This window comes from Mytilus galloprovincialis, chromosome 10, assembly GCF_965363235.1.
Source record: "Mytilus galloprovincialis chromosome 10, xbMytGall1.hap1.1, whole genome shotgun sequence".
NCBI classification, from domain to species: Eukaryota; Metazoa; Mollusca; class Bivalvia; order Mytilida; family Mytilidae; genus Mytilus; species Mytilus galloprovincialis.
The window spans coordinates 61,874,760-61,902,140 of NC_134847.1; the positions used below are offsets into that span (position 1 = coordinate 61,874,760).

At 31.5% G+C, this 27,381-nt stretch overlaps 2 long non-coding RNA genes across 2 annotated transcripts; both read right to left on the minus strand.

Moving 5' to 3' along the window:
* Positions 1–7,179: 7,179 nt before the first annotated feature.
* LOC143049276 (uncharacterized) lies at positions 7,180–8,877 on the minus strand. The gene is made up of 3 exons (XR_012970157.1): positions 8,718–8,877; positions 8,038–8,109; positions 7,180–7,670 (listed from the first exon to the last, which is right to left on the minus strand). It is a non-coding gene; the product is annotated as an uncharacterized LOC143049276 (long non-coding RNA).
* A 2,991-nt stretch (positions 8,878–11,868) lies between these two features.
* On the minus strand, positions 11,869–26,071 carry LOC143049277 (uncharacterized). Its single transcript, XR_012970158.1, has 2 exons — positions 25,832–26,071; positions 11,869–13,865 (listed from the first exon to the last, which is right to left on the minus strand). It is a non-coding gene; the product is annotated as an uncharacterized LOC143049277 (long non-coding RNA).
* Positions 26,072–27,381: the final 1,310 nt, after the last annotated feature.

Genomic DNA, 27,381 nt, shown 5'->3' on the forward strand with positions numbered 1-27,381 from the left:
TTCAAACTGATCTCTCCCTGATTAAAAAATCTTAGGTCCCTCCTAATGTAGAATATAAAAATAAGGAGATGTGTTAGTTACGAAGTGGAAGTAAGCATCTATAGGTCACCATAAGACCTTCAACAATGGGTAAATCCAAACTGTATTGATAGCTATAAAAAGCCAACAAATGACAACAGGAAATTTAGTCAAAGATCTCTAATTAAACTATAACATATGGTTTTCAAGAAGATTTCAGTTTAAAATTGTATTTATGAATGAGTAATTTATTCTTTTCGTAGTTGTATTATATTATTTATTTTATTCATTATAGATCATCAGTCTCCCTAACAGGGTAAACTGTACTTTGCTTGTATTGAGATTATTTTGCTTGTATGCTGGATTATTGTATAACAATATATATAGCTATTAAAACAGTTATTTTAGTATTAGAAAATGTTTACTTGGTTAAATTATTTAAGTATATGTAACTTTGATTTTGTATTTTTATGCAGCTTTGCTATTGTAATTTATTTTTTTTTATAATTTTTGATGTTTTGATATTTAATTTACCGCTTTAGTTATTACAAAACAAAACAAAAATATGATCAGACTGAATTTGATTTTCAAGAAGTTTATAGATGTGTACACTACGCTTTATCATTAACAAAAGTGAAATTACAAGTTTGCACATATATGAACTACTCCAAAATTGTGATAGTCTCGACTGCTATATAAGCCAGGAAATATTTTTGAGTATACTTTTCTTTGTGTCTGTAACTTCATCAAGTTTGTGATATGGTCACACTGGCAAGACATTGCATATAATTACATTTTATAAGCCAATTTCAAAGCAGAGGTAAGAAAATAAGCCCTATTTATGACATGGTCGGACTCTACTTTAAAAATTCAGTAAGATGAATACAAATTTCACAAAGGCGTTTTATAAACAAAAAGAACACAAAAAATTACCATCAAGATAGAACATTAAGGCATAAATATTAATTCATGACATTTTTGGGATACGATTGCTTTTAAGCAATCTGTAGACTTCTACCGTTGACTCAGGGCTCATTCCCTCACGTCAACCGTTTTATTCTAAACATTCAGCAACATCTCAGATTCTTATGATTGTCTTGCTTTAAAAGGTAAAAACAAGCAAAAGGATTGAACATGAACAACTTTCCTGTAATGTTCTTCTCATAATCTTCATGTTCGATTTTTCCCTTGACTTATATGCGTGTTTTTAACAACACGGAAAATCAAAATTAAGCAGTATTTATATTTAGTGTTTTTATAAATTTAGAAACACGTCAGAGGGAATTCCCCAGTTTTGATAAATGCGAGAGTATTGAATTCCGATAATTCTATTTCTGTCATATAAGAACTGAAGTGGAGTTTTCTATATTTTACCGTTATGAAACTGATACTGTACTCTCATAAAGAAATTGAGACTCATTCATCATATCATAAATTAAATAAACGTTCTTGTTCCAAATCGGAAGTCGCGGGTTTGTTTATGTAATAATGCGCATGCGTATAGTTTTCTTGATTTCAAGGGGTATCAGATTGAGTGGTTGTTCTGGATTCCCCGCTTATTAATTAATTTGAAACTCATTGGAATCTTTCTATGTCTGCCTGCTATTGAGGGTGTAATATTGTATTTGCATAATTTAAAATCATATGCATCATCTAAATTATAATCAATGAAGTTTTACCTATAACACCCCTGTAACCGAAATGGAGTCTTCCATATTATCGTTTCGAGTTGTCTCCCTTTCAGAAGTATTTCCCGTCAAGAAAAAAATACTCGTTAGATGTCGATAAACGTCGTATTATATTAAGAACGATCTCAATTTAAACAGAGGAGTGTGTACGGAAGGATTCATGCTCACTGACCCAAAGGAAATTAATAATTAAAGAGTTAGAAATGGGGTTCCTCCTAGAATTAACGGTGATAAGATACGAAGTGAATAGTCCGAAATTACTGGGTACAAGTCAAATCGGCACCTGGTTAAATCGGCATCTAGTCAAATCGGCACCTATTTAAAAGTCAATTCGGCATCCAATAATATTTGATATAATATATGGGACTGGGAAATGGGGTTCCTCCTAGAATTAACGGTGATAAGATACGAAGTGAATAGTCCCGAGATTACTGGGTACAATTCAAATCGGCACCCATAGAAAAAGTCAAATCGGCAACTGGTTAAAGCGGCATCTAGTCAAATCGGCACCTATTTAAAATTCAATTCGGCATCCAATAATACTTGATATAATATATGGGACTGGGACTATTTAAGTTTGTAATTTAAGTATACTAGCATGTTCCCCATGGTCCCAGCTTGTCTGGCAAATCAGCCGTCGGACATCAGAGTAATCTCGAACTATGAAGTGAAATACCTTCTCTCTCTTTCTCAGTGACTGCTGTGGAAAGTAAACTTGGAATTGATAACACACAAATAAAACACAATAAGCATGATAAGTACATTGCTCGTACACTTGTATCCGGGATTAGCTATTTTTAAGGTTGAGTGACTATTCAGATTTATATTACCTTTGCATGTGCAGTTGAATTAGTTTTGAAAATAATACTATCCAGCTGACGTCGAAGTAAGGCGTCAAAAAAAAAATTATAATAGCCTTTCAAGACGTCATAATTATTTGGACTATCAAGGCCAGGGCTGCCAAAAATGCGTGAGACTCACGCATGTACATGCTTTTTTGCAGCAGTATCCTTGGATCAATTTTTTCCTCTTTGATCTTTTCTATTTTGGCCAAATCTCACGAATTTGCTTAATGAAAAGTTGGCAGAACTGCTATACATGAGTCAATGAAAACTATATGGCAATCGTATCCCTCAGAGCATTCTGCTCTTTGATTAACTATTAAGGTTGCTCATAGAATTGATGACTGGATGTTGATAGTGACATTATTTTTTATTTTGTAATTATTGTTGATTTTTGTTGTTGTTGATTTTAACATTCTTTACATTCAGATCTCCTCTTATTTCAATTGAACATGGTGAAAGTGCATAAACAATTGACCATTTATGGAAATTTATATGTTGAATTTCAATGTAGTTTATTTTTCCAAAGTGCTGCATGAATATCTCTTACTGACCTTGTGAGAGCTGTTTATCCAGTCAAGGTCGTTAAACACTTCCATCATCATGCGCATCTCTTGTACACCTATGTGTCTTAGGTTGAAAAATAAAGTAGTGTCTTTTGAAAAAGATAGGAATATTTAATGACATTGTTGACAATTAAATCCTTTTATTTTGGTGTGATTAATATTTTTATATTTTAATTAATTACGCTATTTGATTAAAATTCTAAAAACTCTGAAAATGGGGTCATTAGCAACCAATTTTATAATGAATCTTGCTTAGAAGGCCTTATTTTAGGCTTGATTTAAAAAAAAAAAATCTAAACTGATACAAGTTTTCTTTTAATCTTGGTATGATAATACATATATAGTAAAGTGATCAACTGTTCTCTATTCTATCTTATCTTGGAAAATTATTGGAGTGTAAGGAAACAATTTTGGAATTTTTAAATCTTAAATCTATTTTGATTATTACACATTCCAATAAAAATAAATAGAAAAAGTTTTTACAATAAAAATAAGCAACTTTGGTTTTTATGCATATTTTGTTTTACTTTTATTCCACACCTATTTATATGCAGTATAAGAACTTTTCTACCAATGATGAGTTTGATTAAATGTCTAATCATGTCCAAAACACTTTACAGAATCTTTTGTTTTCTGTTTTCCACGACCCTACCATGTACTGTGAATTCAGAAATTTCTGCAATATTGGGAAGGTTTCAAAAAAAATAAAGAATTGCATTTAAAATTTTGAAAGCATCATTTGTATGCAGGAGTTACTGAAATTGTAGTTACTTCCTGAATTTACAGTTATTCTATGCATTCCATTTTATTTTTTATTTAATTTTCCCCTAAGATTTCTTATAGTAAACATTCCATAATTGCTGTATTATTGCTTGTTATGACCTTATTGATGAATATTGTTTCTTTGTATTTTTGCAATGATCTCATTGAATTCTGTACAACATATCATGATAATAAACAGAGAACATTAAACAATTCATTCCTTTTTCTCCTCTTGTTTTCTTTTACTTTTTATATTATAGCTATTGCTCAAACAGTTTACCAAAAGTAAAATAACAAAAATACTGAATTATGAGGAAAATTCAAAACGGAAAGTTCAAATCAAAGAGCGAAATTAAAAGCTGAAACACATAGAAGGAACGGATAACAACTGTCATATTCCTGACTTGGGACAGTCCTTTTCTTAAGAGGAAAATGGTGGATTAAACCTGTTTTTATGCCACTGCTGGTGGAGTTTTAATTCCCTGAGGGTATCACCAGCTCAGTAGTCTTCACTTGTGTGTTGACTTGAGTTATCATTGATATGTTCATAATTATAAATTAGCGAAGGCTTTTCTTCCTCAGGAATAGATAACCTTAGATATTTAAGCATGATTTTTTCCCACAATGCTCTCCAACATCGTACTTTATTTGGCCTTTTTAACATTTTTAAATTCAAGCGTCACTGATAAGTCTTTTGTAGATCAAACGTGTGTGTGGTGTAACTATAAAATTTCAATCCTGGTATCTATGATGAGTTTATTTATAGCTAGCTAAACTTATTACTTGTATTACAGTCACATCAAATTCCAATATATTGACAACAATGTGTGAACAAAACAAATAGACCTGATAGGTGAAAATGTCACAAAAAGGGGTACAGTAATGTACCGTATTTTTTCAGAATTTTGTGATGCTTACAAATACAATACAAAAGAGATAAGTCTTCTGATTTGCTGTTTAATATAATGCTCATTAAAGCCATGAAGGACTTGTGATTAGCCAAAATCTCATCTTTGTCAGATGATATTTGGGAGTACCTGGGTGCTCATTTATACCTGATTCTTTTACGAGACAAAAAGACAATAAAAGAAACTGATTGTATTTAAACCCTCAGCAGTCTCGAAAATTCCTTTGATATTATTTCATTCTGCTAACTGTATGACCAAAAATAGGATTGAATTGGCCAACATGATAAATAATTACGCATGGATCGCTATCTGACAGATACAATTATATGTGATAAACATGCAGTACTTTGAATTGACAAATCTGCGTAGAAAAGCAACTGGTAGTTTTTTTTAAAGAATTGACAACTGTAAGTGTTATATAAACCATTTAAAACTAAAGTTAAAAAAGAAAACAATGTAAATATATACAAAAAACAGCAACTACAAAAATTACCAAAGCGTTACAACTTATTTCATTCAAATCATGTCAATATCAAAGAATTGGTCAACGGACATTTGATACCTGTTATTGTGTGTACCTGACTTACATATATCACTAGTTACTGTTTACAATCACAACGACATTAGTAGTATCTTCTTTTATGAAGCACGAATACACATAAAAAATAAATGGTCAGTTGGCGTTATATGTATAATGTATTTTACGACTGTCTATACCAGTGAGAGCTAGCTTAAAGCCAGGTTAAATCCATAATTTTCTACATATGAAATTGCCTGTACCAAGTCAGAACAATAACAGTTGTTTTCCATTCTTTTGATGTGTTTTAACTTTTGGTTTTTCCATTTGATTAGGAACTTTCCGTTTAGAATTTACCACGCAGTTCGGTATTTTTGATATTTTACTTTTATTATTTAGAATATGTAGAGGAGAGGTTAGTCAGTCTGTTGCTAATATTATACACAAAAATCGGAAGATGTAATGTGATTGCCTATGGGGAGACTACCTCCATGTTTAAATTGGAAACAAATTCTTTTATTTTCAAACAGTATAAATAAGTATAAATACTAGAGTCTATATTTAAAAAAAAAAGCATTATATCAATTGTACTGCTAATTCTAATGTAAAGTAATGGCACACATTCATTTCCCATACCGTTTAAAACTAACGTGTAAAGGACAACACTTGCATTGCTGTTCTTTGTTTTAGGGATACAAGAACACATCCGTGATATCGCGGGTCCGTGACTGAATTAAAGTATATAACTATGCGTATGCCTTATTTTAGTATTGGTATTGTCATCTGATAAAGTCATGCCGATTATAAGAGGCAGTTTTCTCTGCTTTCAAAATCTTTCTGTTTGAACCCGTCGACCTGGAACCTATCAATTATTGATAATATTAATAATTTGGAAAACAAAGGGGCCTGGAATGGAGTATTTTATACTCAACAGTAAACAGCAAAATTCTAATTACACCGTTTGGTGGTGCGCCTGTCAGATGCGGAACGTACAGATAAGGTAATAGGAAACAGGTGAATATACTATTGGTATCGGTGTCGGACTCGATCCGGAACTTCTTAATTATTGGCAATATTAATTACGTGGAAAACAAAGGGGCCTGGAGTGGTGTAATTTTTAATCAACACCATTGTACTATATTAGTCATATATAAAGTTGAATTCTTTGATTCATCGTTTTTACCTGATGACGGCTGACAAATTGGACCTCGTTATTTTAGTATTATAGATGACTGAGCTAGTAGATTGCAGTAAATCCCCATATCTCAAATAAAAATTCAGGACAACTCCTAGCAATGAATTGAGCTGAATTTATTTTCATTCCGTTTGCATTGAAGAACACATGTAGGAACATATCGACAAATAGTATAGAGTAACAAAAGCAAAGAAATCTACCAAATAATGTTATAAATAACCTAAATTCTCAAAGCCAAATGCATAAAAAAATCCGTGCTATTTATGATAAAAACTAGGAGGCAAATCAAGATATTAGTTGCCTGAATTGATAACACATAATGTATGAATTGGGAAAATACATCGAATGGACTGCATGACAATGAGATAAAATAGACTGGCGGAAAGAGTGTGACTACAGCAGTAAAAAGTAAGTTTTAATTTAAGCAAATTTTACAACAATGCTTTTCTTTTTACTATTAGTTTAGTATAGAATATATTTATGAGATGACAATACCAATACTAAAATAAGGCTAACTCATAGTTATGTACTTTAATTCAGTCACGGACCCGCGATATCACGGGTGTGTTCTAGTAAAATATATTAAGGTTAGAATTAATAATAGATTCAATTACAGAACAAGAACGCGTGTCTGGCGTACAAAATGGTAATATTTGTATTTATGATGAATTTATCTTTATTTATTTTGAACAGACTACACATGTTAGTACTCTTCCGTCTATGAAAGGTGGACAAGGCATTGCTTCATTACATTTGGAATGTACAGGATTTAAAATTGGTTTTTCTGACCAGCTCGTAGCTTTCTTTAGTCGTTCGGGAACTTCATCAATGCAGACATATTCGGATCCTGATTTGAATTTAGGATTTCCACCAAATAAATACCCATTGTATTCTTTTTTCCAGTCACCTATACATTCTTTTCGTCCCGGAATCATGACAATGGACGTTTTAGCTCTAGACCTACAAACAGTACATGGAATACCATATAGCGTATATTTTGAATTATCTAGAGCGGTATTAGGAGTATTCATATGATGTATACTGTATATGGTTCCACCAAGCCACGGATGAGTATCTACTTTCTTGTTGTTAATAGCATACTGAGGCTGTGTTGGTACACATAGCATGTTCACTTGAGAACCAATGTCAGAATGAGACGCACCACCAACAAAACCTGTTTATAATAATATTTATTGTATAATTATAACTAACAGACCTTCTATTTCAAATTTAGTCATTGTTTCAAATTTTATACATTGTGATAACGGACATTAACCCCTAAAATATGGCCTTATCGAAATTATTCTTTTTTTTTATGAGGTGATAAATAATATATGTTAAAATTCCAGAGTTCATTCATTGAAAAAAATGCTTAGTAACGACTTATAGACTAATAACTGTATGGAGAAAATATGCCAGTTAACCCAGGAACACAAATGCATTGTCTCATTTATGTCTACCCCAAATCTCTCATTTTCTTTATTTGCATCAGATAATTATAATAATTCATTTAACTCCTTTGATAAAACACAATGACGAACCACTATATACGATTTCTGTTTTGTCTCCAGAACACTTCGTTCTCCCCCATCTAGTATATGTTGTGCCTGTTTCTGAAATGTAGACAGTATTCTATTAATTAAAAGAAAGTAAAAAATAGTCCACCAAAGACTTATTGGGAACAAATAGGAGGAAACGTCATGTAGGAAAATACCTATACTCCCTTCAATTGATTTAATTTTGTATCATTTCTCAAAACAGTGCGGTGTCTGACTTTTATATCTTTCTTTTCTCATTTCTGAGAGGAAAATGAAAGGAAGACAAGTATTTGTAAGCGCCAAATTACTTACTGTGCTTTTTAGTAGGCTTTGACCTATTACTCTACCTATTGCACAAATAGTTGATTAAATTGCAGATATAATTCATCGGCCACCAACTGACCAACTGATAAAATATTAAAGTTTATTGCTTCAGTGATAGGTTGTTAGTATGAAGTGAGTGCAGGGAAATTACAAACAAATGTTTGCCATACAACTACAGTTATTTGATGTCTATGTAAAGAAATTAAATAAGATAGTCACCTATTATGATATAATGCACTGGATTAAAAAGGTCTGACTTTGACATGAAGAAACTTCTATCCTAATGACATTATATAAATGACTAGTTCTTATAACTGTTTGGTTATTCAATAATTTCTCAAATAGTTTTTAAATTTTACCTTCGCTTTTAGTTCTTGTTTGTTTCACTCCTGAACAAATAGCATCAAACAGTTTGGCTTTAACAGCATAGTTCTCACATTGTTCCTTGTTTCCATATACTTCTTGCCCGAGAACCACCAAAAATACAAGCACAATAACCATGATAACTATCTCTCTGGCAGTAACTTTGCCAATTTGACAATTCGATTTCGTGCATTGTTTATACAAACTGATATTTAATACATTTGTAAACATGAATATCATATTACTGAAGTACCTACAGCTGTTCACGCTTTCATCACTGTACATATTTTTTTTTAATTTGATGTTTATTTAATCTATTATTGTCTATGTTCTCAGTTTATCAAATAAAAACATTCTTTAATGGAATGAAAGGCAAATACTAGTAAATAAGATTAGATGAAACGTTTGATGTTGAACTTTTCCTATGTTTTTGCTTTTGGTAATGCATGGATCAATTGTGTTTGAAGATGCAAAGCAAATTTTAATTGAAAATGGTTAAAGTGCATAAACAATTAACCATTTATAGATATTTACATGTTGAATTTGAATTTTGTTTCACTACTGTAAATTCAGAAAATATTGCAATGATTGGCGAATTGAATTTTAAACCTGATGCCTTTTGTTATCTACTAATAGAGCATTTGCATTATTCACGTATCAGGATACGTGCATGGATCGACGTAAACGTATCCACCAGATTTGTTTACAATAATGTTTTAACCCCGATCTCAAAAAAAATTAAATCAATTAAATAATATTTTCATCGGGACCAACTTGACTTAATTTGTCCTTTCCTCATATTCGTGTTATACGATACGTCGATACGGATACGCCAGCAAATACTTGATTAATGCAAATGCTCTAATAGTGTGTTTCTTTGTCTAATACGTTCTCCTATTTATTTGTATTGTAGTCCTGTAATATTATGTTGTCATTTCAATGTTATATTTAACATTGCCATTAAGGTGCGAGGTTTGGCATGCCACAAAAGCAGGATCAACCCACCATTTTCATCTTTAAAAATGTCCTGTACCAAGTCAGGAAAATGGCCATTGTTATATTATAGTTCGTTTCTGTGTGTTTAACATTTTAACGTTGTGTTTCTGTTGTGTCGTTTGCTTTCTCTTATATTTGAGTGTGAATTCACATTACTATAAGACGTGTCATGGTACTTTTCTATCCCAAATTCATGTATTTGGTTTTGATGTTATATTTGTTATTCTCATCGGATTTTGTCTAATGCTTAGTCCGTTTCTGTGTATGTTACATTTTAATGTTGTGTCGTTGTTCTCCTCTTTTATTTAATGCGGTTCCCTCAGTTTGTTACCCCAATTTTGTTTTTTGTCCATAGATTTACGAGTTTTGAACAGCGGTTTACTAATGTTGCCTTTATTTATTATTGCGAAAAATGCAACAGGGTTATAATTGCAATAATTTAAACTCGCATTTGGAATTTTTAATATGAACTAAACAGGAATATCTCAATATTGCAAAAACTTAAATCGCATGTAAGCCTAAAATTACAACATCGCAATAATAAATGCAAGCAAAAATTTCTGAATTTACTGTATTTTAAAGTGATGCATGAATATTTCTTGTACACCTATGTCTCTGAGGTTTAATAATAAAGTATTGTCTATTGAAAAAGATAGGAATGTTTTAATGTCTGTTGGTAATTAATCTGTGCATTCTTTTATTTAAAAGTGATTATTTTTAAGATTTTAGTTGATTACACTCTTTAATTAAAATTTTAATAACTCTGAAAATTGGGTCGTTTACAAAAATTTTTATAATGCAACATTTTTAGTAGGATTCATATTAGGATTGGTTTCAACAAAATGACGTAGGTTTTCTTGTAATCTTGGTATGATAATATATATAAAGTATAACTGTTCTATATCCCATCTTATCTGGTGTATGGAATCCATTTGGAATTTTAAAATCTCAAGTCTACCTAGGTTATAACATATTTCAATAAAAATGAACAGAAAAAGTTTTTATTAAAGAAAAAGGTTTTAAGCAACTTGATTTTTATGCAAATACTGTTTTAATAATATTTAACAAGACCTATGTATACACAGAACAATAACTGTTCTACCATGCATAAATTGATTTATTGTCAGCTCATATCCAAAACCCATTACAGAATGTTTTGTTTTCCATGACCCTAGCAAGTACTGTAAATTCAGAAATTTTTGCAATGTTACAACTGGAAAGGTTTTTCAAAAAAAAAAAATTGCAATTTAAATTTTGAAGCATCATTTGTCTGCAGCATTCCATGTAATTGTAATTACTTTCTGAATCAGCAGTAATTTTATGCATTCCATTTGATTTTTTAATTAACTTTCCCCTATTATTTTATAAAAATAGTAAACATTCCATAATGGCTGTATTTTTGCTTGTTATGACCTTATTGATGAATATTGTTTCTTTGTATTTTTACAATGATCTCATTGAATTCTGTACAACATATCATGATAATAAACAGAGAACATTAAACATTTCATTCAGTTGTCTCCTCTTGTTTTCTTTGATTGCAAACAGAATTAAACTTTTTTCTGATATGATATTGAGAAGTTATTGAACTTTATTCTTTCAAAAAGCAACAGGTGTATCATGTACTCATGGAGCAGCTGTTTATTGTTGATATTTCTTTGTGATATTGTTAACATTTCAATATATATTTATTTTTAGTGAGTCTTTCGATGTTGTTATGTTACACTACTGTTTCAGGTTAGGGTGAAGATTGTTGTTTGTTATAATGTTTAAACCCACTGCATTTGTTTGGGCCTGTCTTTAGTTCGGAGCCTCTTGTTCAGTGGTTGTTGTTTGTTGGTATGGTTTATAGGTTTTTCTCATTTCTCATATTTTACAATGTATATAGGGTTAGATTTTTAGATAAAACTGTTGGTTTTCCTGTTTGAACTGTTTTAACATTAGTAATTTTGGAGCCCTTTATCGCTTTCTGTACAGTGGGAGACACATCTCCATAATAAAGGCTGTACTTAGACCTATTATTATTTACTTTTACAGATTGTAACTTGGATGAAGATTTGTCTCATGTTTTTTATTTCTTTTTTGCATGTTTTTTGCTTCATACTTGTTATACTCTCTAGTGTATCTCTGTTCTGTAAGTTCATTCGTTGGTATGTTCAATTCTTTATTTGCTAAATATTTACAAACCATAGGTATAGTTACAAATGTATGTATTATAATGAGAGAGAACATAATGAAAAAATAAACATACAGAAGTAGTAAATACAAATACATCAATATGATAGCTAAAATGTAACAAATTAAATACAAATAAAAGCAAAGCAATGTAAGTTATAAAATTGATTAAAGCAGTGTTTTCTTAGCTTTGTCTTCTTAAATTGAGAAAGTCTTAACATAAGAAGTGCTAAAAATATATAGTTTATAAACCGACAACTATTTAACCTCATTTATCATCAATACACAATGTACAATACATAGATTTTCTATTAAAATTGAAGGAAAAGCACTTTTCAATAGTTTGGTTATGTGATTTAATACATTTTCAAAGATTTCAGATATTTGTTTTACTTAAATATCTGTTTAAAAAAAATTATTGAGGTGAAATATATGTACAAAACAGGTCGATGAACTTTAGACTAAAAATATTATTTTCCCTGAAATGATATCTGCTTTACTTAGTGAAATTTGCTTATTATTTAACTACCACACATCGTTTGAACCAAGATTAACTAATTAATTTCATGTATATGATCAATTCAGAGCGTTTCAATATACTGAAAGTCTCATTTACAATAAAGCAGCTGCCAGAATAAAAGCAGAAAACTCATTGCAATAAGTATTAAATCTCAACAACGTGAGCCAGAAAATGTTAATTTTTTGTAGTAGCTGATAAATAAAGGCAACAGTAGTATACCGCTGTTCAAAACTCGTAAATCGATGGACAAAAAACAAAATCGGGGTAACAAACTAAAACTGAGGGAAACTCATTAAATATAAAAGGAGAACAACAACACAACAATAAAATGTAACACACACAGAAACTGACTAAGCATTAGACAAAATCCGATGAAAAAGTATAAAGTCTGCTACATATGCTCGCTAAACAATAGTAAAATATTTCGAAAAAAAATCCAAGACATATTTCAAATCTTTAACATCATTGTGAAAATTGTATCACGATGTATTTTGAAAGGAATATTCAAATATTGTAAAAAAAAAGTTTGTTCGATTTCCTAAAAAAAAAATTACTTTTCTTGCTGTTTTTTAACAAGTTGTTTGATTGCCATATGTTGTATCAGATTGAAAACACATTACCTTGCACAACATATGATTTGATTAAATATAGGCTCAATAACCGCAAAATCATCATGAATTACATATGTAGCACTATTAACGAGAATATTAACATACACTTAATAATTTCATCAAAACATTAACTACAATTTTCAGCTTAAAAATTCAAAATTATCGCAAAGGGAAATAAATAAGAATCATGTTCAAATCCGGACATAACTGTATATGTACTTTTTAAACAAAATCAAAAGACACTTCATTTCCCAAAAAACTTATAGAGGTTTTCGGACCAACCGAAACTCCTATCCCGAGGAATTTTGCTTCAAGGCCATCAACACCGACAGATACACCAGTATCTAGTTGCAATCCTACTTTTATACCTACAGGACCTGCGTTTGCTGATGCAGTGCCGATTCCAGCAGTTGCCATAGCAGAAACTCCAGTTACACTTGCATCAGCACGTGCTCCTGCATTTGGGCCCCTTGCTTCTGCTTCGAATATGCTCCATTTTGCATTGGCTTCACCAACACCAGCTTCCGCATAAGCCCCTGCTTTAGGAATTCTTTCACCTGGCTTATTAGCTCCTCCATAGGCATACGTTCCCGACCTTGCATACGTATAATTAGCATCCGCAGTTCCAGGTCGGTCATAAGTGTCAACCATATTTATGACTCCACCTGGTCCTGAAAATCCACTCTGAAATGGCTGCAATTTCGGATTTTTTGAGACATTTGGTTTAACACCTTTTCTTGCCCATTTTTTGAAGTTCTCGTTATTTATAGGTTTCATCCCAGGTATATCACTTGACATGCGTGCATTGAAATGACCATAATGGCTGTGCTTTCTCTCCGTAACTAAAAATCAAAAAGGACTTTACATAACGCTTCTTATAAGATATTGTATGCTTGTCCTAATACTTGGTAAACATGTGCATCAAGTGTAACCATGCGATAGTAGTAAGTAAAAACTGGTTTTCAGTTATATCCTTTTACCACTAATGGTATATATCGGTGTCGGGTATTTGATATTACTTTTAGAGTGATATAATGCATTCCAAAAACAGTTAAACATCAAAATATCTTTTCGATCCCTAACACCACAGAAGAGATATTAATTGTCGGAATCTGGAAATGGTGTACACATTTTAGCTCTCATGTTTGTGGTATACATCTTTTCCGCAAGTTTACTGGTTTCATTTTGGTGTTAAATTTAATTAAATATATTAAAATCAATTTGTTACATCTGGTGATCAATTTATTTGGCAATCGCTATTGACAGTCGGCAGGGTTTAAGAACATCCGTTATTCGACCTGTTAGTCAAAATGCGTTTTGTTTGAAATATACCTTTTCACTATGTTGGTCTTTTGGAAAATGTAGTTTTATCTGTATTTAAACCCCCTCTACATAGATTTTTTTTTACATGCACATGTATAAATAATGCGGTTTTATCCATCGAAATCATATGTTTGAGGTTTTTTTTCAATTTAGACTTGTATAAATATAAAAATAAAAAGTAAAATCACAAAAATACTGAACTCCGCGGAAAATTCAATCGGAAAGTCCCTAATCAAATGGCAAAATCAAATGACAAAACACACCAAACGAATAAACTACAACTGTCATATTCCTGACTTGATACAGGCAATTTTCAAATGTAAATAATGGTGGATCGAACCTGGTTTTATATCGATAGACCTCTCACTTGTATGACAGTCGCATCGAATTCCGTTATATTTACAACGATGCGTGAACAAAACAGACATAATAAATAAAATAGTCAAAATATGGGTACAGCAGTCAACACTGTGTTACTATTTCAAAACAAACAATCATTTAAAAAAAGAGTAGTAAACGCAAGAGTAGTTTACTGCTGTTCAATAGTCTTAAATTGATTAAGCGAAAACAAACCAAGTTAAAGCTAAAACTGTGGAAAACACATCAACTTTATGTGTATGCACGTGTTTCTTACCGAATTTGTTTTATTACAAGGAATTAAAGATAACAGAAATAAGTTAACGATCTATTGAGAAAACCTGCTTGAAGATTTATTATGTTGAAACACATACTCAAACAATTCTAAATAAGAATCGTCGGACAAATCGTCACTACCTTATATTAAAAATATCTGAGGTAGTTGGGGCATAGCTCCTTTATCATTCTTAAATCTATATCTGGACAAATGCTTTATACCCATTAGAAGAGTAATAGTTCAAGTAACGGACGCAATGAATAAAACATAGCATTATGCGTTCAAATACGGTTTCTTGGAGAGAAATTGCAAAGCCTGTTCAATGTAAGATTATATTTGTACAAATGGTCAATAAGCTCACTAAGCTCCAGCGTCATTCAAACGTGAATATATTTGTTCACTACACAAGTTGAAATTTTTCTTATTCAACTTCATTGAAACACACCAAAGACATTGGTCAAATGAGTTTAGTTGACAGCCATTCCAGTCCCTAATCGTAGCTAGCAGAAAAAATAGTTATTGTGTGCTACTGTTCTTGACATGATAGGAATCAAGTTGGCATGATATTTTTTTTTCTTTGACATCTTTTAAAGTTATAGTTATCTGTTACGAATGTAACTTGACTTCACAGCCATCCAATCACTCACCCATTCACTGATTGTTGACAATCCTCTTTATATATATAAAAAAAAAAACAAGCCGTGTTTTAATTCAGGTATTGGTAAAATCAATGAGTGACATTTAGAATGTGCACGATGTTTTTGCCACGTATTCGTTATTTATTTACAAAACCCAGAAGTACGTAATAATGATTTTTTAAAGATATAACTGTAACTTCGAGATTCTAATTTACCTGTACCTTACTACTTTTGAGTGCACGGTATACCTCTTTAAGAATCATTCTTGTGTATTTAAAGATATCTGCAGTTATTCTACACGAAGTAAGGTAGTGGAGAACAAGGTCATCTAGGCATAAAAGATAAAATCACAAAAATACTGAGGAAAATATAATCGGAAAGTCCATAATCACATGGCAAAATCAAATGACAAAACACAACAATAACGAATGGACAAGAACCGTCACATTCCTGAATTGGTACAGGCACTTTCAAATGTAGAAAATGGTGGATTAAACCTGGTTTTATAGCGCTAAACCTCTCACTTTGATGACAGTCTCATCAAATCCAGTATATTTACAATGATGCGTGAACTAAACAGACATAATAAAGAAAATAGTCAAATTATGGGTACAGCAGTCATCATCGTGTAACAATTTTAAAAGGAACAATTTTACAGAACAAAAAAACATCTGTCTACAAACACATTCATTGTTTCGCGTGTCTGACGTCAGAAAATTTTATACGTCACATATATTTGTCGTTCAATGTATATACAAACAATTTTAAAATTTCACATGGTCAATGTTAGCATACAGGGTTAAAAATCAAAAGAATGTAAGAATTAATTTCAGAAATAGACCGAGATTTAAAATAGTCCAAAAGTTATATAGAACTTATAAGAATTTACAAATAGTTCATTCCACCAAGCGATTGAATAATTTTGACGTTTCAACGTATTTTCCAATTCATAATAGAAATTATCATAATGACATAGTTTTATATATATCATATGCACGAGAAAAATATTGAAATATTTTTTAATTCTCCTATTTTTGTAAAACATATTTATGTAGACATTCAAGTTTTTATGTTGATTTGCTTACTTATCCCTAAATTGTACTCCGGAGGACTTCAGATATTTTATTTAAATCGGTCTAAGAAAAGAATAACCATAAAAAAATTTGATTTTGGTAGATTAAAATCATTTTAGATCTCGAAGATGCATTAATAGGGTTACACAGAAATAAATTTTCGCAAGAAGGTAAATGCATTAACTTGCATCTTTACCCCTGGTAACAGGACTTTGAAAAAAAATCCTCAAAGTTGGTAACCATCTTATCATGAAAAGCAAGTCGGCCAAATCTTATATATATTCAAACGTGAATGGGTCACTGCTTTATACAGCTACATAAAATATAGCATCTTGCTTCAAATTACATTATTCTCATGTTTTAAAGCTCAATGTTTTTATAATTTATATTCAAAATACACATAGATAACAAAATACATGGGTCGAGACAAATGCTGTGTAAATAAAAAGGGTATACGTGCTTGAAAATAAAAATGACATAAATCACGACTTAAAAATAAAGTAGCGGTGATCGATCCTTAAAAACGGGATTTGGTTTCCGGAGGGTAGTTGACTCGTCGGATATCAAACCACATATGTTTTTAGCTCACCTGGCCAAAAGGGCTAAGTGAGCTTTTCTCATCACTTGGCGTCCGTCGTCCTGCGTCCGTCGTCCTGCGTCCGTCGTCCGGCGTCCGTCGTCCGGCGTCCGTAAACTTTTACAAAAATCTTCTCCTCTAAAAATTCCTGGCCAAATTTAACCAAACTTGGCCACCATCATCCTTGGGGTTTCTAGTTTGAAAAATGTGTCCGATGACCTGGCTAATCAAGATGGCCACCATGGCTAAAAATAGAACATAGGGGTTAAATGTTGATTTTGGCTAATATCTCTACAACCAAAGCATTTAGAGCAATTCTGCAAGGTTAAATTTTTTTTATCAGGTCAAGATCTATCTTCCCTGAAATTTTCAGACAACCTGTTGCTGGGTTGCTGCCCCCGAATTAGTAATTGTAATAAAATTTTGCAGTTTTTGGTTATTGTCTTGAATATTATAAAAGATAGAGATAAACTGTAACAGCAATAATGTTCAGCAAAGTAAGATCTACAAATAAGTCAACATGACCAAAATAATCAGTTGACCCCTAAAGGAGTTATTGCCCTTACTAGTAAATTTTAAACCATTTTTTTGAAATTTTAGTAATCTTTTTTAAAAATCTTCTCCTCTGAAACTACTTGACCAAATTTAACCAAACGTGGCCACAATCATCCTTTGGGTATCTTGTTTACAAAATGTGTCGGATGATCTGGCAAATCAATAAAAATGGCCGCCATGGCTAAAAATAAAACATAGGGATAAAATGTAGATTTTGGCTTATATCTGTGAAACCAAAGCATTTAGAACAAATGACAGGGTCAAATTGTTAATCAGGTCAAGATCTATCTGCCCTGAAATTTTCAGACAAATCGGAAAACCTAATATTGGGTTACTGCCCCCAAATAAGTAATATTAAGGAAATTTTGCAGTTTTTGGTTATTATCTTGAATATTATAAAAGACAGAGATAAACTGTAAACAGCAATAATGTTCAGCAAAGTAAGATCTACAAATAAGTTTGCATGACCAAAATTGTCAGTTGAACCATTAAGAAGTTATTGCCCTTTGTAGTCTATTTTTAACCATTTTTCAAAAGTTTTAGTAATCTTTTTAAAAAATCTTCTCCTCTGAAATTACTTAGACAGAATTTACCAAACTTGGCAACCATGTTCTTAAGGGTATGTAGTTTCCATAATGTGTCCAATGACCTCATCCACGAATCAAGATGGCCGACATGGCTTAAAATAGTACACAGGGATAAAATGCAATTTGTTGCCTATTCTCTCTGAATTCAAAGCGTCTACAGCAAAACTCATTAATTTAAATATGTTCATTAAGTCCAGATCTAACTGCCCTGAAATTTTCAGACAAATCAGGCAACCTGTTGTTGGGTTCCTGCCCTTGAATTGGTAATTTTAAGAAAAGTTTGCAGTTTTTGGTTATTATCTTCAATATTATCTTAGATAAAGATAAATTGTAAACAACAATTGTGTATAGCAAAGTAAGATCTATAAATAAGTCAAAGACCAAAACGGTCGATTGACCCTTTAAGGAATTATTGCTCTTTATAGTAAAGGAGTAGGTTCAGTAAGACCCCTTTTGGGCCCCAAAATACAGCAGTTTTACAAAATTGTTAAAATGTAAACTTTTAGCTATTCATTTGAAATTAGAATGCTTCTTCTACATAAATATAGGTTGTTTTTGACAATACAATGTACATATATCGGGTACTAGTCATGCTAAATTACTGAAATCGTCATAAATTTAGCATTTTAGTTAAATTTTAGACGGTTTCCATCTTAAACGAAAGTGGCCGCATCCGTGTTCATTCATAATATTGAAATGTAAGTTGTATTTGATGATAATACATAACATATATAAAGTTTGAGGATGAACAAGGATGCGGCCACTTTCATTTAAGATGGAAACCGTCTAAAATTTAACTTTCATTTTTGACATAAATCATCTGACATTTTTTTGGCATATTTGATAGATTTTTCCAATTTAAGCTTGAATGGGGGCGTTTTAAATGACTTAATTAGTTAATATCTTTCACATAAAGTAGTTGAATCAACTGAAATAGACACTTAAGTGTTTAAAAAGTGTCCGAAATCGGTCGTCAGATGAACCTGAAATTTGAGGCCAAAATCGACCCTTACCGGACCTTCTCCTTTTAAACAATTTTCGTAAATTTATGTAAATTTTTGTAAACTTTTAAAAAATATTTTCTTTTGAAACTACTGAGCCAAGTTCATAATAGATAGAGAAAATTGTAAACTGCAAGAGTATTCAGTAAAGTAAGATTGACAAACACATCATCATCACCAAAACATAATTTTCTCATGAATTCTATTCTCATCTATTAAGTATGTCCTTTGTTTAGTATGATCATAGACCAAGGTGAGCAACACAGGCTTTATGTTTGTTAATTGATTGAAGAAGGTGATATCTTAATACTGATCGTAATGATGCAAAATGAATGAAATTAACTAAAATGCGTCAACTCTAAAATGGCTTCTGTTTGTTTTAAAGGAAAACAAACCCAATTATACAAATTATATATAGATATTAAGATAAATAAAACTGTTTTTATTTACCGAAGAGTATTGTACAAGTCTCATGATTCATCGTTTGTCTAATGGTATAAAGTTTATGTTAAAAAAAATAAACAAATTTAGTGCCACTGTAAAATGAAAAAAAAAACCTGTCGTATGGTTTCTGTTGAGAAAGAATTTACGGAAAACAACCAGGACTGTCATTAATGAAAAGAATTTACATAATGCTATTTGTGTTTCATTTGCTGCAAAATCTATTTTTTTTAATAAATAAAAAATAAATAGCTTGATTGTTTTAAGGACTAGTTTGTCTTTTCGTCAATTTTCATCTTTAGTTATGATGCTGGCCAAAGTCAACTCATTTTCTCCATTTATTTACCTTGTTAAGATATTTTGTAAGATCTTAAGGACAACTTAGTTACCGAATTGTCAGAGTTAGAAAGTTTGTTCACCTGTACATAAATTACATAAAATTTTAAAGGATTGCAACACAATTCCATATTGCAGTCCTAATTATGAAACCGTTAAAATTATAATGGCATATTGTTATTCTAAAATGTTTCCCGAAATTGATCGTCCTGAAAATCATGAAAAACCTTTGATCATAATCAAATATGTCAATAAAGGTTTTGATTTTTTTAAATATTGCCGGCATTTTAAATGATCATTCTGTTAAAGAACACATTCCTGTTCATTTTGATAATACTGAACTCCTTTTTATATTTTATATTTACAAAAAAACTACTCGGAAATATGCATTGAATCATAGGCAAGTGTGTAAAGATGTACTATTAGTGACAATACACTTACATTATGAAACTGCAGTAATACTGAATACCTTTATTGCTCTAGTTTCCATGTTATAACAGGAGACCTTAACATCGTTCGTAGCCGAGAGTTGAAATCATTCCTCAGTAAAATTCCCAAAATTGATCGCCTATCAATTATTAATTGGAATGAGTGTCGTTATATCATTCACGACTCAATGTTTGAAATTGTTTAAACGATAAAAAGCTGACAAGAAATCCTTGGACTCTATTTTTGAATTCAGTGATGAACATAGTTGATATACGTATACAAAATTTAAAAAAAAATATTTTACTCCTAACAGCAACCATAATTACCCTCTTTCTTGTATCAAACATAAATTAAAAGTACTCGCAAAGAATGTTTTTGTCCCGGCTGATAAAGCTGCTAATAATATCATTATTGTTTGACGTAAATTTTCCATTGAGGTTCTGCAAAAGGAATTAACGAATTCAACAACATCCCAACTGACTCAATTTTCTGAAAAATGACATCTGTTACGTTACAAACATAAACTTTTAGTAACTTCTGTACAAGCAGAACCCAAGACAATGACAGTTCCAACTTAAAAATATATCTTTATTTTGACTTCAAGACATTGTTCCACTACTAACTGTCAATTCTACTTACTAGTACACTTTGTACAATAAATAACCTGATACAAATGTCCTGTACCAAGTCAGGAAAATGGCCATTGTTATATCATAGTTCGTTTCTGTGTGTGTAATATGTTTACGTTGTGTTTCCGTTGTGTCGTTTGTTTTCTTTTCTTTGTTATATTTGAGTGTGAATTCACATTACTATAAGACGTGTCACGGTACTTTTCTATCCCAAATTCATGTATTTGGTTTTGATGTTATATTGGTTATTCTCATCAGATTTTGTCTAATGCTTAGTCCGTTGCTGTGTGTGTTACATTTTAATGTTGTGTCGTTGTTCTCCTCTAATATTTAATGCGTTTCCCTCAGTTTTAGTTTGTTACCCCGATTTTGTTTTTTGTCCATAGATTTATGAGTATTCAAGCTCTTGTACGTCATTTTTAGGAAAAACAAACAAAAGAGCTATGGCAATTAAACCTGCTTCGATACTATAACTGCCCTTGATTTTTTACTAGATACAATTTTTTGTTCCCTTTTTCGCTTTGGAGATTCCGCGTTTATTCAGTTATCTGAACTCTAATGGAAACTTACTATGCACCACTATTTGCCACCTGCTTCTGTATTGTTATGATTTAAATTTGGGATTTACATCAGCAAAGAACTATCTAAGCAACAGCTGTTACAACAATTTGATAATACTTTTAGATATTTGGATGATAGATTGCCTCTCATAATGACGATTTCAGTATTTTCATACATATTACTTTCAATAAAGCTTCTTATAATACTGAACACTGTCTTTCATTGATCTTGATATTTACGGGAAGCTTTCAACCAAAATTTGTAATAAAAGATATTTCATTTCCTATTGTTTTAGAATTGTTCATTTGAATGGTGTTGTTTCTTTGTCACCATCTATGGTGTTTATATATCTCAACTTGTTCAATTCGCTAGTAAATATAATAAGGTATTAGATTTTATTGAGAAAAAAAACAATCTATTACTGAAAAATTATTACAACAGAGTTTTCGATATCACAAACTAGTTAAAACAATTTCATCATTGACAAGGACATCATTCGTTAATATAAATCAACATGTAGACATTTTAAACGCGTAAGATTTCGATTCCAATCTTTTATGATAATATTGTTTACAAAGCACAAAAAATACATCTCGGCATTCACCTCAAAAGCTAACCAAACCTTTATACAGACTTATTAAGAAAGGACATTATTACGACACTGTTGTCAGGTTATTAAGATTGCATATTTAAGATTTGAGAATGTTTCACTTATAGGATTGGGCATCGGAAATACACATTTATTCTAAAACGAGTTGTTGGCATGACACGGGTTATGCTCTTTTCATATACTTTATGATGGTAGGATACTAAATAATAAATAGGGATAACGCTTGATCATGTTGATATTCATATGATGAAAACATTGAGCTTGCATGTAAGTAACTGCTAGAAGTCCTCTATTAATGTATGTATCATTGTCATTTTGATTAGTTTCCTTTGTTATCCATTTTTTTGACATCGGTCTTGAACCTCTTTTAAACTGTGTTTTATTGTGTGTATTGCTGTGTTTTTGTTTTCTACATTAGATAGAGGTAACGGGTTGAGATCTCACAAAACATGTTTTAACTTGTCGCATTTTTGCGACTGGCAAAAATCAGGAGTCTGTCGGTCTTGTATGATTTTTAATTGTAGTTAATTTATATATTTCTTAGTTAAGTATGACGTACATTATCCCTGAACTAGTACCCATTTTGTTGAGGGGCCAGCTAAAGCAAGCCTCCATGTGCGGGAATTTCTATTGACTTTTGGTGGCCTTTGGCTGTTATCTGCTCTTTGGTCAAGTTGTTATCTATTTGACACATTCCCCATTTTCATTCTATGTTTTTAAAATATTAATGAATATATACATTGCAAAAATAAAAAGTAAAATCACTAATATACTGAACTCCGAGGGAATTTAAAACGGAAAGTCCCTAATCAAATGGATAAAAATCAATTGCTCAAACACACAAATGAAGGATTAAACCTTGTTTTAAAGCTAGCTAAACCTCTCACTTGTATGACAGTCGCATAAAATTTCATTATATTGTCCATCGATGTGTGAACAAAATGAACAGTCATTATAGGTGAAAATGACAAAAATAGAGGTTCATCAGTCAACATTGTGTTACAATCCCAATCACTATAAAAGCAAACAAATATGTAACAAAGAAGCCCAGAAAGGCATATTGGTCAAAATGAAAGACAATAATACAAAATACAATTGCAAAATTACACATTGACGGGATGTAAAAGTAAACACAGCACATTAGCAAAAATGAAAGACAAAAATACAAAAATTATAGAAAAATAACACATTGACGGAATATATAGGTACAGAGCCACGTCATATAAAAGGAACACAAAATTGCAAACAAACTGACAACGCTAAAACTAGGGATGATCTCAGGTGCTCCGGAAGGGTAAGCAGATCCTGCTCCACATGTGGCACCCGTCGTGTTGCTTATGTGATAACAAATCCGGTAAATAGTCTTATTCGGTAGTTCACATTCATGAAAGGGAAGGGGATTGTAGTTATGACGTAAGGAACATATCCGATATCATTTGTGAAACGGTTATTCCATAACGGTCAACCAACTCGTGATGGCGTCCGTAAAATTTACGAAGGGATGATTTCAACTTCACCATTTGGAACTCTTGGTTTAATAGCTTCCTTGTGCAAAATTCTCATAGATCAATTAAACTATGACGAGATGTATAAGTTCAGAGCCCTGCCAATGGGTATCATCAAAAACAGACTAAACAGTAAACGTAATAGTCATAAAGAAAACTAAAAGAATAAGACATTATTAAGATGATAAGCCAATCTACATAATCTATACTTCAAGACCATTATGTATTATTTGTGCAGTTGATACAGAATAATTATTAACAAGATGTTAGCACCTTCCGATTAACGGTTTTAAGGGGGAAAAGGACGAGACGTTCTTTTACATACCCTTGGTTCATCAACCTTTAACTCAGACACTGGTGACATTTCACAAATTACGAGTAGGTGCTGTAAGCTCTTAAATAAGCAAATTTTGATAATTCATTTTAGAAAATAAATATAGAACTTAAGCACTTAAGGTAAGGACGAAAAATGAAGACATATCCGTGTTTACTAGAAATACATGTAACACTTATTTTTATCCAATTACTTTATATAAATTCCGTCATAATCTGATACGTGCTCGATACGTGAGTTCTGCAAAAGCTCTATCTATAAGTTGTTTGCATATGTTTCAGATTATTACTTATTCATAATTTTAATTTAAATTTGTTCATATTTAAAACTCTACCAACTATTACCTTGATTTTAAAAAAATTTCCTTTATACTTTGTTACGTTTATGTGCTATGATATGCACTTGGGTGAAAATTAAACTGCATTGTTGGTCTTTATGTGAATTGAAAAGAATAGTAGAACCACAAAAAAAAACTTACTCGTAAAAATATGTAAAAATGTCAAAAATTGGGATACAGCTGTCATATTGTGTTTACATTTTAATCACTACAAAATCAGATAGATACAAAGAAAGTCAAAATGGCATATACACAAAGCACATTTATAAAAACGAGAGAGAGGTGTACAAGAACTTACACAATGATGGGATGTATAAATATAGAGCCACGTCATATGTAAAAAAAAAAAACACAAAAAGGCATATACACAAATAAAAATGAGAATGGAAATGGGGAATATGTCAAAGAGACGACAACCAGACAACAACAAAATCATACACATCAGCAAAAATGAAAAACAAGAATGGAAAAATTTACCATAACACAATAACATAACGACGGCATGTATTTTTACAGAGCCACGTCATATGGATATCCCCAAAACAGACTAAAAAGTAATATTGGTATTCAAAAACACAAATAAAAGAATACTATAACTATTAAGATTATTTACAACGTCAGTACCCATAATCTTTACTTCATGATCCTTGGTATACAAACTCGACCAATTTACTCACAAACATGTTTTTGAGTGACTTGGTCCAGTTTATACACCGATGACATTCTCTAAACAGGCGTTTACCGCTTATAGTTCTTAAAAATGAAGATAAGTAATTAAATTTTCCCACTCGTAAACTCTATCCCACGTAAATCTTATATATTTGTGTTCTTGAATCGGCCTAGCGCATGAATGTATTTTGGGATAACTCAATGAAAACGTACTTCGTTGTTGCTATCTAATACAATGAACTTCAAAAATATCTTAAAATCGTGATAAGCATTCGACGGAGTGTTTTGTGTTTATAATTGAATTTAACCGATGAAGACGAAGAAAAATCTTCGGCGCCATCTTGTTTACATTGGTTACAAAAATAGTTCGGTCAACGTCGTTAATCGCAAAAAAAACGTTAAAATCAATTTCCGGAAACCCTTAGACCAATCATATTAACGGATAATCACATCCATAGATATCATTACTTTACAATTTACGAAGTGTCCGAAATATTAACCTCTTTGAACACAGTTGACAATTTTATAACTTTCAAGTCAGAAACAAAATCTTATACTACAAGGCTTACCTGTATTCTCGTCATCAATGTCTTCAAATTGATCGCCATAATAGCCTACACAACGATCGCCATAATAGTCTCCAAAATTATGACTATAACCGTCTCCAATATTATGGCCATAATAGTCCCCCATGGTTGTGACCTAGGTGTGACGAAGTAGATTATTACTGAACTATAAAATGTGGGTTGATCTTCATTCGAATATGGTGTGTTCTAAAGAGGCGAAATATATATTTTGGAGTGTTCAATGAACAGGACTTTTCAGAAAATGGAAAACAAATATAGTTTTAAAAATAGATATGAGTTGCATTGTGCATATTTTTAACCTTTTAAAAACACGAAAACTGAGTGCATTACATATCTTAACCAAGAAACGATTACCAAATTCAAGTAATTTTAAATAATCGTACCATTGTTCTTACATAATAAATTAAACTGTGAAGGAGAATAGAGAACATGTGACTAACTTGTGTGTGTTTATCAACCGAAAGATAAAAAGAATTATTGTATTTAAACATTACTGGTCATATATTAAACTTCAGAATAAAGCCTATAGATTAGATTCTAATATGACGTGCTTCTTTCGCTTTGTAAACAACACCGTGATAAAATTCTCGATATATCTATACGTAGCGCAGACTCCAAGATGTACACAAATGGCTGTTTAAATATGCCTCCCACGTAAATCCACGTGTATCGTAACCTATGTGTAAACGGTTGTGGATTTCGCTGTGTCAACAATTACAATTGAATAAAACCCTACAGAACATTTATACTGATTCTGACGCATAACAAAAAGAATTTACACATTAGAGAACGGAAAAATGGAAAAAACAAAGTAAATTAAAATTCCGCGAAATTCCAGTAATGATTTTGGCGCATTAACGTCATTTCAAAACATGACGTCATACGAATGAAAACGTCAAAGCTGAAGGTTTTTCTATTGAGTTTACCTTCTAAACTCGGATACAATTGCATTAAAATAAAGTATTGAGGTAGGTGTTGCTTGTTTTCTGTTCTATTGCATTTTTCGCACATTTACTAATTTCAGCAAGTCAACATGGCGGCTCCTTGGTTACAACATGTCAACAGTGAATTTAACGGCAGCTTACGATAGAAAATGTAAATTTAAAACTGCAAATGTTGGGTTTACTGAGAAGTAAACAAAGTAATCACATTTTTTTTCTAGTGGTTAGTTAAGAAATCATTCATGCAGGTTTATTAGATTTGTTTTACATTTATCGAACAGTGGGTAAAACAGAACAGCCACACACACGGTGTACCCATCATCGCTTCAGTTTTTTAATGATCGTATTTGTCCTATTAGAACCGAAATAATTCATGGAAGCCATAGATTTGTTGTAAATTTACACATGGCCTGGGCCGTGATATTCGTTAATTTTATCCCTCGCTAACGCTCAGGATAAAATTCGAATATCACGGCCCAGGCCATGTGTAAATTTCCAACAAATCTATGGCTTCCATGAATTATTTCTTAAATATATGATAACGGAAAATATCAGACAAAACTATAAAACAATATGAAGTACATGTAAGTA